This window comes from Carcharodon carcharias, chromosome 14 (assembly GCF_017639515.1).
Source record: "Carcharodon carcharias isolate sCarCar2 chromosome 14, sCarCar2.pri, whole genome shotgun sequence".
Classification (NCBI taxonomy): Eukaryota; Metazoa; Chordata; class Chondrichthyes; order Lamniformes; family Lamnidae; genus Carcharodon; species Carcharodon carcharias.
Window position 1 is genome coordinate 88,818,121 of NC_054480.1, and position 12,328 is coordinate 88,830,448.

The following is a 12,328-nucleotide window of genomic DNA, read 5'->3' on the forward strand; positions in this document are numbered from 1 at the left end:
CTGTCTCTCCCTCTCCCTCTCTCTCTCTCCCTCTCTCGCTCTCTTCTCTCCCTCTCTCTCTCTCTTCTCTCCCTCTCTCTCTCTCTTCTCTCCCTCTCTCTCTCTCTTCTCTCCCTCTCCCTCTCTCTCTCTCTCCCTCTCGCTCTATTGGTCTCTCCCTCTCCCTCTATCTCTCTGCCTCTGTCTCTCCCTGTCCCTCTGTCTCTCTCCCTCTGTCTCTCCCTCTCCCCCTCCCTCTGTGTCTCTCTCTCTCTCCATCCTTCTTTCTGTGTCTCTCTCTCCCTCCCTCCCTGTCTGTCTGTCTGTCTCTCTCTCTCCGTCCCTCTGTCTGTCTCTCTCTCTCTCTCTCTGTGTCTGTCTTTCCCTGTGAGTCTCTATCTTCCACTCTCCCTCTGTCTCTCTCTCCCTGTGTCTCCCTCTCCCTCTGTCGCTCTCTCTCCCTCTGTCTGTCTCTCTCTCTCCCTCTGTCTTTCTCTCTCTCTCCCTCTGTCTTTCTCTCTCTCTCCCTCTGTCTTTCTCTCTCTCTCCCTCTGTCTTTCTCTCTCTCTCCCTCTGTCTTTCTCTCTCTCTCCCTCTGTCTTTCTCTCTCTCTCCCTCTGTCTGTGTCTCTCTCTCCCTCTGTCTGTGTCTCTCTCTCCCTCTGTCTGTGTCTCTCTCTCCCTCTGTCTGTGTCTCTCTCTCCCTCTGTCTTTGTCTCTCTCTTTCCCTCCCACTGTCTGTCTCTCTCTCTCCCTCTGTCTGTCTCTCTCTCTCCCTCTGTCTGTGTCTCTCTCTCCCTCTGTCTGTGTCTCTCTCTCCCTCTGTCTGTGTCTCTCTCTCTCCCTCTGTCTTTGTCTCTCTCTTTCCCTCCCACTGTCTGTCTCTCTCTCTCCCTCTGTCTGTCTCTCTCTCTCCCTCTGTCTGTGTCTCTCTCTCCCTCTGTCTGTGTCTCTCTCTCCCTCTGTCTGTGTCTCTCTCTTTCCCTCCCTCTGTCTGTCTCTCTCTCTCCCTCCCTCTGTCTGTCTCTCTCTCTCCCTCCCTCTGTCTGTCTCTCTGTCTCTCTCCTTCTGTCTCTCCCTATCTCTCTCCCACTGCCTCTCCCTCTTCCTCTCCCTCTTTCTCTCCCTCTTTCTCTCCCTCTTTCTCTCCCTCTCCCTCTGTGCCTCCCTCTGTCTCTCTCTTTCCCACTTTCTCTCACTCTCTCTGTCTCTCTCCCTCTCTCACTCCCTCCCTCTGTCTGTCTCTCTCTCTCTCTCTCTCCCTCCCTCTGTCTGTCTCTCTCTTTCTCTCTCTGTGTCTGTCTCTTCCTGTGAGTCTCTATCTGCCTCTTTCACTCTGCCTGTCTCTCTCTTTCCCTCTGTCTGTCTCTCTCTCTCCCTCCCTCTGTCTGTCTCTCTCTCTCTCCCTCCCTCTATCTGTCTCTCTCTCTCCCTCCCTCTATCTGTCTCCCTCTCTCTCTTTGTCTCTCTCTCCCTGTGTGTCTCTGTCTTCCTCTCTCCCTCTGTCTCTCTCTATCTCTCCTTCTCTCTCTTCCTCTCATTCCCTCTCCCTCTGTCTCCATCTCTCTCCCTCTGTCTATCTCCCTTTCTCTCCCTCTGTCTCCCTCTCTCTACCTCTCTCCCCCTCAGTCGCTCTCTCTCCCTCAGTCTCTCTCTGTCCCTCAGTCTCTCCCTGTCTCTCTCTCCCTGTCTCTCTCTCCCTCTGTCTCTCTCTCCCTCTGTCTCTCTCTCCCTCTGTCTCTCTCTCCCTCTGTCTCTCTCTCCCTCTGTCTCTCTCTCCCTCTGTCTCTCTCTCCCTCTGTCTCTCTCTACCTCTGTCTCTCTATCACTCTCTCCCTCCCTCTGACTCTCCCCCCCATGACTCTCCCTCCCTCTGACTGTCCCTCTGTCTCCCTCTCCCTCTGTCTCCCTTTCCCTCTGCCTCTCTCTGTCACTCCCTCTGTCTGTCTCTCTCTCTCTGTGTCTGTCTCTCCCTGTGAGTTTCGTTCTTCCTCTCTCCCTCTGTCTCTGGCTCCCTCAGTCTCTCTATCCCTCTGTCTCTCTCTCCCTCTCCCTTTGTCTCTCTATCCCTCTCCCTCTGTCGCTCTCCCTCTGTCCGTCTCCCTCTGTCTCTCTCCGCCCCTCTCCCTCTGTCTCTCCCTCTCCCTCTGGCTCTCCCTCACTCTCCCTCTGTCTCTCTCTCTCACTCTATTTCTCTCTCTCCCTCTGTCTCTCTCTCTATCCCTGTCTCTCTCCCTCTGTCTCTCTCTCCCTCACTCTCCCTTTGTCTCTCCCCCTCCCTCTCTCTCACCCTCTCCCTCTGTCTCTCTCTCCCTCTCCCTCTGTCTCTCCCTCTCCCTCTGTCTCTCCCTCTTCCTCTCTCTCTCTTTCCCAATCTCCATCTCTCATACACTCTCTCCCTCTGTCCCTTCCTTTCCTTCTGTCTCTCCCTCTCTCTCTCTTCCTCCGACACTCCCTCTCACTCTATTTCTCCCTCTGTCTCTCCCACTCTCTCTCCCTGTGTCTCTCTCTCTCCCTCTGTCTCTCTGTCTCCCTCTCCCTCTCTCTCTGTCTCTCCCTCTCTCTCTCTCCCTCTGTCTCTCTCTCCCTCTCCCTCTGTTTCTCTCTCTTCCTCTGTCTCGCTCTATCTCACTCTCGTTCTCCCTCACACTCGCTCTCCCTCTCCCTCTCTCTCTGTCTCTCCCCCTCCCTCTGTCTCTCCCTCTATCTCTCCCTCTCCCTCTCCCGCTGTCGCACTCCCTCTCCATCTCCCTCTGTCTCTCTCTCCCTCTCCCTCTGTCTCTCTTTCCCTCTCCCTCTGTCTCTCTCTCCCTCTCCCTCTGTCTCTCTCTCCCTCTCTCTCCCTCTGTCTCTGTCTCTCTCTCTCTCTCTCCGTCTCTGTCTCTCTCTCTCTCTCTCCCTCTCCCTCTGTCTCTCTCTCTCTCTCTCCCTCTCCCTCTGTCTCTCTCTCTCTCCCTCTCCCTCTGTCTCTCTCTCTCTCCCTCTCCCTCTGTCTCTCTATCCCTCTCCCTCTGTCTCTCTCTCTCTCCCTCTGCCTCTCCCTCCCACTCCCTGTCTCCCCCTCCCTCTCTCTCACCCTCTCACTCTGTCTCTCTCTCCCTCTGCCTCTCACTCTGTCCCTCTCTCCCTCGCCCTCTCCCTCTCCCTCTGTCTCTGTCTCTCACTCCCTCTGTCTCTCGCTCCCTCTGTCTCTCGCTCCCTCTGTCTCTCTCTCCCTCCCTCCCTCTGTCTCTCTGTCTCTCGCTCCCTCTGTCTCTCTCTCCCTCTCTCCCTCTGTCTCTCTCTCTCTCTCTCCCTCTCTCCCTCTGTCTCTCTCTCTCCCGCTGTATATCTCCCTCTGTCTCTCGACTTCTGTCTCTCAACCTCTGTCTCTCGACCTCTGTCTCTCGACCTCTGTCTCTCGACCGCTGTCTCTCGACCGCTGTCTCTCGACCGCTGTCTCTCGACCGCTGTCTCTCGACCGCTTTCTCTCGACCGCTTTCTCTCGACCGCTTTCTCTCTCTCTCTCTCTCGCTCTCCTTCTATCTCTCCCTCTCACTCTGTCTCTCCCTCTGTCACCCTCTGTCTCTCTCTCCCTCTCACCGTCTCTCTTCCTCTCTCTCCCTCTGTCTCTTTCTCTCCCTCTGTCTCTCTCTCTCTCTCTCCCTCTGTCTCTCTCTCTCTCTCTCCCTCTGTCTCTCTCTCTCTCTCTCCCTCTCCTTCTATCTCTCCCTCTCCCTCTGTCTCTCCCTGTCCCAATGTCACCCTCTGTCTCTCTCCCTCTCACCTTCTCTGTTCCTCTCTCTCCCTCTGTCTTTCTTTCTCCCTCTGTCTCTCTCTCTCTCACTCTCCTTCTATCTCTCCCTCTCATCTGTCTCTCCCTCTGTCACCCTCTGTCTCTCTTTCCCTCTCACCGTCTCTCTTCCTCTCTCTCCCTCTGTCTCTTTCTCTCCCTCTGTCTCTTTCTCTCCCACTGTCTCTCTCTCTCTCTCCCTCTGTCTCTCTCTCTCTCTCCCTCTCCTTCTATCTCTCCCTCTCCCTCTGTCTCTCCCCCTCCCTCAGTCTCTCCCTCTCCCTCTGACACCCTCTGTCTCTCTCTACCTCTCTCCGTCTCACTCCCTCTCTCTCCCTCGCTCTCTCTCTCTATCTCCCTCTGACTCTCTCTCTCCCTCTCCCTTGGTCACTCCCTCTCCCTCTTTCTCCCTGTGTCTGTCTCTCTCTCTCCCTCCCTCTGTATGTCTCTCTCTCTCCCTCCCTCTGTCTCTCTCTCTATCTCTCTTTGTCTGTCTCTCCCTGTGAGTCTCTGTCTTCCTCTATCCCTCTATCTCTCAATCCCTCTCTCTCTCTCTCTCTCCCTCTCGGCCTCTCTCTCTCTCTCCATCTCTCTCTCTCCATCTCCCTCTCTCCCTCTCTCTCTCTCCATCTCTCTCTCTCCCTCTCTCTCTCTCCCTCTCTCTCTCTCCCTCTCTCTCTCCCTCTCTGTGTGTCTGTCTCTCCCTGTGAGTCTCTATCTTCCTCTCTCCCTCTGTCACCCCCACTCTCTCTCCCTCTCCTTCTATCTCTCCCTCTCCCTCTGTCTCTCCATGTCCCTCTGTCGCCCTCTGTCTCTCTCTCCCTCTCACTGTCTCTGTTCCTCTCTCTCCTTCTGTCTCTCTCTCTCTCCCTCTGTCTCTCCCTCTCTCTCCCTCTGTCTCTCTCTCTCCTTATATCTCTCCCTCTCCCTCTGTCTCTCCCTCTCCCTTTGTCTCTCTCTCTCCCTCTGTGTGGGTGTGTGTCTCTCTCTCTCCCTCTCCTTCTATCTCTCCCTCTCCCTCCCTCTGTTGGTCTCTCTCTCTCTCCCTCCCTCTGTATGTCTGTCCGTCTCTCTCTCTCTCTGTGTCTGTCTCTCCTTGTGAATCTCTGTCTTCCTCTTTCCCTCTGTCTCTCTCTCCCTCTGTCTCTTGATCACTCTGTCTCTCGATCCTGCTGTCTCTCTCTCCCTCTCTCTCTGCCTCTCTCTCTGTCTCTCCCTCTCTCTCTGTCTCTCCCTCTACCTCTGTCTCTCTCCCTCTGTCTCTCTCTCTCCCTATCCCTCTGTCTCTCCCTCTGCCTCTCTCTCTCTGTCTCATGCTCTCTGTCTCTCCCTCTCCCTCTGTCTCTCATTCTCTCTCTCTCCCTCTGTGTCTCCCTCTCCCGCTGTCTCTCTCTCTCTCCCTCCCTCTGTCTGTCTCTCTCTCTCTGTCTGTCTCTCCCTGTGTGTCTCTGTCTTCCTCTCTCCCTCTGTCTCTCTCTATCTCTCCTTCTCTCTCTTCCTCTCATTCCCTCTGCCTCTGTCTCCATCTCTCTCCCTCTGTCTATCTCACTTTCTCTCCCTCTGTCTCCCTCTCTCTACCTCTCTCCCCCTCAGTTGCTCTCTCTCCCTCTGTCTCTCTCTCTCTCCCTCTCCTTCTATCTCTCCCTCTCCCTCTGTCTCTCCCTCTCCCTCTGACACCCTCTGTCTCTCTCTACCTCTCTCCGTCTCACTCCCTCTCTCTCCCTCGCTCTCTCTCTCTATCTCCCTCTGACTCTCTCTCTCCCTCTCGCTCGGTCACTCCCACTCCCTCTTTCTCCCTCTGTCTGTCTCTCTCTCTCCCTCCATCTGTCTGTCTCTCTCTATCTCTCTCCTTCCCTCTTTCTGTCTCTCGCTCTCCCTCCCTCTATCTGTCTCTCTCTCCCTCTGTGTCTGTCTCTCGCTGTGAGTCTCTGTCTTCCTCTATCCCTCTAAGTCTCCATCCCTCTGTCTCTCTCTCTCTCTCTCTCTCCCTCTCTCTCTCTCTGCCTCTCTCTCTCCCGCTCTCTCTCTCCCTCTCTCTCTCTCCCTCTCTCTCTCCCTCACTCTCCCTCTGTCTCTCCCTCTCCCTCTGTCTCTCCCTCTCTTCTCTCCCTCTCTCTCTCTCTTCTCTCCCTCTCCCTCTCTCTCTCTCTCCCTCTCGCTCTATTGGTCTCTGCCTCTCCCTCTATCTCTCTGCCTCTGTCTCTCCCTCTCCCTCTGTCTCTCTCCCTCTGTCTCTCCCTCTCCCCCTCCCTCTGTGTCTCTCCCTCTCTCCATCCTTCTTTCTGTGTCTCTCTCTCCCTCCCTCCCTCTGTCTGTCTCTCTCTCTCCGTCCCTCTGTCTGTCTCTCTCTCTCTCTCTCTGTGTCTGTCTTTCCCTGTGAGTCTCTATCTTCCACTCTCCCTCTGTCTCTCTCTCCCTGTGTCTCCCTCTCCCTCTGTCACTCCCTCTCCCTCTGTCTGTCTCTCTCTCTCTCCCTCTGTCTGTCTCTCTCTCTCCCTCTGTCTGTGTCTCTCTCTCCCTCTGTCTGTGCCTCTCTCTTTCCCTCCCTCTGTCTGTCTCTCTCTCTCTCCCTCCCTCTGTCTGTCTCTCTGTCTCTCTCCTTCTGTCTCTCCCTATCTCTCTCCCACTGCCTCTCCCACTTCCTCTCCCTCTGTGCCTCCCTCTGTCTCTCTCTTTCCCACTTTCTCTCACTCTCTCTGTCTCTCTCCCTCTCTCTCTCCCTCCCTCTGTCTGTCTGTCTCTCTCTCTCTCTCCCTCCCTCTGTCTGTCTCTCTCTTTCTCTCTCTCTGTGTCTGTCTCTCCCTGTGAGTCTCTATCTGCCTCTTTCACTCTGCCTGTCTCTCTCTTTCCCTCTGTCTGTCTCTCTCTCTCCCTCCCTCTGTCTGTCTCTCTCACTCTCGCTCCCTCTGTCTCTCTCTCTCCCTCCCTCTATCTGTCTCCATCTCTCTCTGTGTCTCTCTCTCCCTGTGAGTCTCTGTCTTCCTCTCTCCCTCTGTCTCTCTCTCTCTCTGTCTCTCCCTCTCCCTCCCTCTGTCTGTCTCTCTCTCTCTCCCTCCCTCTATCTGTCTCTCTCTCTCCCTCCCTCTATCTGTCTCTCTCTCTCCCTCCCTCTATCTGTCTCCCTCTCTCTGTGTCTCTCTCTCCCTGTGTGTCTCTGTCTTCCTCTATCCCTCTAACTTTCAATCCCTCTGTCTCTCTCTCTCTCTCTCCCTCTCTCTCTCTCTGCCTCTCTCTCTCTCCCTCTCTCTCACAGTCTCCCTCTCTCTCTCTCCCTCTCTCTCTCTCTCCCTCACTCTTCCTTTTTCTCTCCCCCTCCCTCTCTCTCACCCTCTCCCTCTGTCTCTCTCTCCCTCTCCCTCTGTCTCTCCCTCTCCCTCTGTCTCTCCCTCTTCCTCTCTCTCTCTTTCCCAATCTCCATCTCTCATCCTCTCTCTCCCTCTGTCCCTTCCTTTCCTTCTGTCTCTCCCTCTCTCTCTCTTCCTCTGACACTCCCTCTCACTCTATCTCTCCCTCTGTCTCTCCCACTCTCTCTCCCTGTGTCTTTCCCTCTCCCTCTGTCTCTCTGTCTCCCTCTCCTTCTCTCTCTGTCTCTCCCTCTCCCTCTGTTTCTCTCTCTTCCTCTGTCTCGCTCTATCTCACTCTCGTTCTCCCTCACACTCGCTCTCCCTCTACCTCTCTCTCTGTCTCTCCCCCTCCCTCTGTCTCTCCCTCTATCTCTCCCTCTCCCTCTCCCACTATCGCACTCCCTCTCCATCTCCCTCTGTCTCTCTCTCCCTCTCCCTCTGTCTCTCTTTCCCTCTCCCTCTGTCTCTCTTTCCCTCTCCCTCTGTCTCTCTTTCCCTCTCCCTCTGTCTCTCTCTCCCTCTCCCTCTGTCTCTCTCTCTCTCTCCCTCTCCCTCTGTCTCTCTCTCCCTCACCCTCTGTCTCTCTATCCCTCTCCCTCTGTCTCTCTATCCCTCTCCCTCTGTCTCTCTATCCCTCTCCCTCTGTCTCTCTATCCCTCTCCCTCTGTCTCTCTCTCTCTCCCTCTGCCTCTCCCTCCCACTCCCTCTGTCTCCCCCTCCCTCTCTCTCACCCTCTCACTCTGTCTCTCTCTCCCTCTGCCTCTCACTCTGTCCGTCTCTCCCTCACCCTCTCCCTCTGTCTCTGTCTCTCTCTCCCTCTGTCCCTCGCTCCCTCTGTCTCTCTCTCCCTCCCTCCCTCTGTCTCACTCTCTCTCTCCCTCTCTCCCTCTGTCTCTCGCTCCCTCTGTCTCTCTCTCCCTCTCTCCCTCTCTCCCTCTGTCTCTCTCTCTCTCCCTCTGCCTCTCCCTCCCACTCCCTCTGTCTCCCCCTCCCTCTCTCTCACCCTCTCACTCTGTCTCTCTCTCCCTCTGCCTCTCACTCTGTCCCTCTCTCCCTCGCCCTCTCCCTCTCCCTCTGTCTCTGTCTCTCTCTCCCTCTGTCTCTCGCTCCCTCTGTCTCTCTCTCCCTCCCTCTCTCCCTGTCTCTCTCTCTCTCACCCTCTCTCCCTCTGTCTATCTCCCTCTGTCTCTCGACCTCTGTCTCTCGACCGCTGTCGCTCGACTGCTTTCTCTCTCTCTCTCTCGCTCTCCTTCTATCTCTCCCTCTCACTCTGTCTCTCCCTCTGTCACCCTCTGTCTCTCTCTCCCTCTCACCGTCTGTCTTCCTCTCTCTCCCTCTGTCTCTTTCTCTCCCTCTGTCTCTCTCTCTCTCTCCCTCTGTCTCTCTCTCTCTCTCCCTCTGTCTCTCTCTCTCTCTCCCTCTGTCTCTCTCTCTCTCCCTCTGTCTCTCTCTCTCTCCCTCTCCCTCTGTCTCTCCCTCTCCCTCTGTCTCTCCCTCTCCCTCTGTCTCTCTCTCTCCCTCGGTGTGTCTCTTTCTCATCCTCCCTGTTTGTCTCTCTCTATCTCCCTCCCTCCCTCTGTCTGTCTCTCTCTCTCTCTGTGTCTGTCTCTCCCTGTGAGCCTCTGTCTTCCTCTTTCCCTCTGTCTCTCTCTCCCTCTGTCTCTTCATCCCTCTGTCTCTCGTTCCCTCTGTTTCTCTCTCCCTCTCTCTCTGTCTCTCCCTCTCTGTGTGTCTGTCTCTCTCTGTGAGTCTCTATCTTCCTCTCTCCTTCTGTCTCTCTCACTCTCTCTCCCTCTTCTTCTATCTCTCCCTCTCCATCTGTATCTCTCTCTCTGTCTCGCTTTCCTTCTATCTCTCCCTCTCCGTCTGTCTCTCCATGTCCCTCTGTCGCCCTCTGTCTCTCTCTCCCTCTCACCGTCTCTGTTCCTCTCTCTCCTTCTGTCTCTCTCTCTCTCCCTCTGTCTCTCTCTCTCTCTCACCCTCTGTCTCTCCTTCTATCTCTCCCTCTCCCTTTGTCTCTCTCTCTCCCTCTGTGTGTGTCTCTCAGTCTCGCTCTCTCCCTCCCCTTCTATCTCTCCCTCTCCCTCCCTCTGTTTGTCTGTCTGTCTCTCTCTCTCTGTGTCTGTCTCTCACTGTGAATCTCTGTCTTCCTCTTTCCCTCTGTCTCTCTCTCCCTCTGTCTCTTGATCACTCTGTCTCTCGATCCCGCTGTCTCTCTCTCCCTCTCTCTCTGTCTCTCCCTCTCCCTCTATCTCTCTCCCTCTGTCTCTCTCTCTCCCTATCCCTCTGTCTCTCCCTCTGCCTCTCTCTCTCTGTCTCACGCACTCTGTCTCTCCCTCTGCCTCTATCTCTCATTCTCTCTCTCTCTCCCTCTACATCTCCCTCTTCCTCTGTCTCTCTCTCTCTCTGTCTGTCTATGTCTCTCCCTCCCTCTGTCTGTCTCTCTCTCTCTCTCTGTCTCTGTGTCTGTCTCTCCCTGTGTGTCTCTATCTTCCTCTCTCCCTCTTTCTCTCTCTATCTCTCCCTCTCTCTCTCTCACTCCTTCTGCCTCTGTCTCCATCTCTCTCCTTCTGTCTATCTCCCTTTCTCTCCCTCTGTCTCTCCCTCTGTCTCCCTCTCTCTACCTCTCTCCCCCTCAGTCGCTCTCTCTCCCTCTGTCTCTCTCCCTCTCCTTCTATCTCTCCCTCTGTCTCTCCCTTTCCCTCTGACACCCTCTGTCTCTCTCTACCTCTCTCCGTCTCACTCCCTCTCTCTCCCTCGCTCTCTCTCTCTATCTCCCTCTGACTCTCTCTCTCCCTCTCCCTTGGTCACTCCCTCTCCCTCTTTCTCCCTCTGTCTGTCTCTCTCACTCCCTCCCTCTGTATGTCTCTCTCTCTCCCTCCCTCTGTCTCTCTCTCTATCTCTCTGTGTCTGTCTCTCCCTGTGAGTCTCTGTCTTCCTCTATCCCTCTATCTCTCAATCCCTCTCTCTCTCTCTCTCCCTCTCTCTCTCTGCCTCTCTCTCTCTCCATCTCTCTCTCTCCCTCTCTCTCTCTCCCTCTCTCTCTCTCCCTCCCTCTCCCTCTGTCTCTCCCTCTCTGTGTGTCTGTCTCTCCCTGTGAGTCTCTATCTTCCTCTCTCCCTCTGTCTCTCCCACTCTCTCTCCCTCTCCTTCTATCTCTCCCTCTCCCTCTGTCTCTCTCTCTCTGTCTCGCTTTCCTTCTATCTCTCCCTCTCCCTCTGTCTCTCCATGTCCCTCTGTCGCCCTCTGTCTCTCTCTCCCTCTCACTGTCTCTGTTCCTCTCTCTCCTTCTGTCTCTCTCTCTCCCCCTCTGTCTCTCTCTCTCATTCTCTCCCTCTGTCTCTCTCTCTCTCTCTCCTTATATCTCTCCCTCTCCCTCTGTCTCTCTCTCTCTCTCTCTCCTTATATCTCTCCCTCTCCCTCTGTCTCTCCCTCTCCCTTTGTCTCTCTCTCTCCCACTGTGTGTGTGTGTCTCTCTCTCTCTCCCTCTCCTTCTATCTCTCCCTCTCCCTCCCTCTGTTTGTCTCTCTCCCTCTCCCTCCCTCTGTCTGTCTGTCTGTCTGTCTCTCTCTCTGTGTCTGTCTCTCCCTGTGAATCTCTGTCTTCCTCTTTCCCTCTGTCTCTCTCTCCCTCTGTCTCTTGATCACACTGTCTCTCGATCCTGCTGTCTCTCTATCCCTCTCTCTCTGTCTCTCCCTCTCCCTCTGTCTCTCCCTCTCCCTCTGTCTCTCTCCCTCTCTCTCTCTCTCTGTGTCTGTCTCTCCCTGTGTGTCTCTGTCTTCCTCTCTCCCTCTCTCTCTCTCTATCTCTCCTTCTCTCTCTTCCTCTCATTCCCTCTGCCTCTCTCTCCATCTCTCTCCCTCTATCTCCCTTTCTCACCCTCTGTCTCCCTCTCTCTACCTCTCTCCCCCTCAGTCGCTCTCTCTCTCTCTCCCTCTCCTTCTATCTCTCCCTCTCCCTCTGTCTCTCCCTCTCCCTCTGACACCCTCTGTATCTCTCTACCTCTCTCTGTCTCACTCCCTCTCTCTCCCTCGCTCTCTCTCTCTATCTCCCTCTGACTCTCTCTCTCCCTCTTGCTCGGTCACTCCCTCTCCCTCTTTCTCCCTCTGTCTGTCTCTCTCTCTCCCTCCTTCTGTATGTTTCTCTCTCTCCCTCCCTCTGTCTGTCTCTCTCTCTCTCTCTGTGCCTGTCTCTCCCTGTGAGTCTCTGTCTTCCTCTATCCCTCTAACTCTCAATCCCTCTGTCTCTCTCTCTCTCTCTCTCCCTGCCTCTCTCTCTCTCTCTCTCCCTCTCTCGCTCTCTCTCTCCTGCTCTCTCTCTCCCTCTCTCTCTCTCCCTCACTCTCCCTCTGTCTCTCCCTCTTCCTCTGTCTCTCCCTCTCCCTCTCCCTGTCTCTCTCCCTCTCCCTCTGTCTCTCTCCCTCTCTCTCTCTCTTCTCTCCCTCTCTCTCTCTCTTCTCTCCCTCTCCCTCTCTCTCGCTCTCCCTCTCACTCTATTGGTCTCTGCCTCTCCCTCTATCTCTCTGCCTTTGTCTCTCCCTCTCCCTCTCTCCCTCTGTCTCTCCCTCTCCCCCTCCCTCTGTGTCTCCTTCTCTCTCCATCCTTCTTTGTGTCTCTCTCTCCCTCCCTCCCTCTGTCTGTCTCTCTCTCTCTCTCCGTCCCTCTGTCTGTCTCTCTCTCTCTCTGTGTGTCTGTCTTTCCCTGTGAGTCTCTATCTTCCACTCTCCCTCTGTCTCTCTCTCCCTGTGTCTCCCTCTCCCTCTGTCACTCTCTCTCCCTCTGTCTTTCTCTCTCTCTCCCTCTGTCTTTCTCTCTCTCTCCCTCTGTCTGTCTCTCTCTCCCCCTCTGTCTGTCTCTCTCTCCCCCTCTGTCTGTCTCTCTCTCTCCCTCTGTCTGTGTCTCTCTCTCCCTCTGTCTGTGTCTCTCTCTCCCTCTGTCTGTGTCTCTCTCTTTCCCTCCCACTGTCTGTCTCTCTCTCTCTCCCTCCCTCTGTCTGTCTCTCTGTCTCTCTCCTTCTGTCTCTCCCTATCTCTCTCCCACTGCCTCTCCCTCTTCCTCTGTGCCTCCCTCTGTCTCTCCCTTTCCCACTTTCTCTCACTCTCTCTGTCTCTCTCCCTCTCTCTCTCCCTCCCTGTGTCTTTCTCTCTCTCTCCCTCCCTCTGTCTGTCTCTCTCTTTCTCTCTCTCTGTGTTTGTCTCTCCCTGTGAGTCTCTATCTGCTTCTTTCACTCTGCCT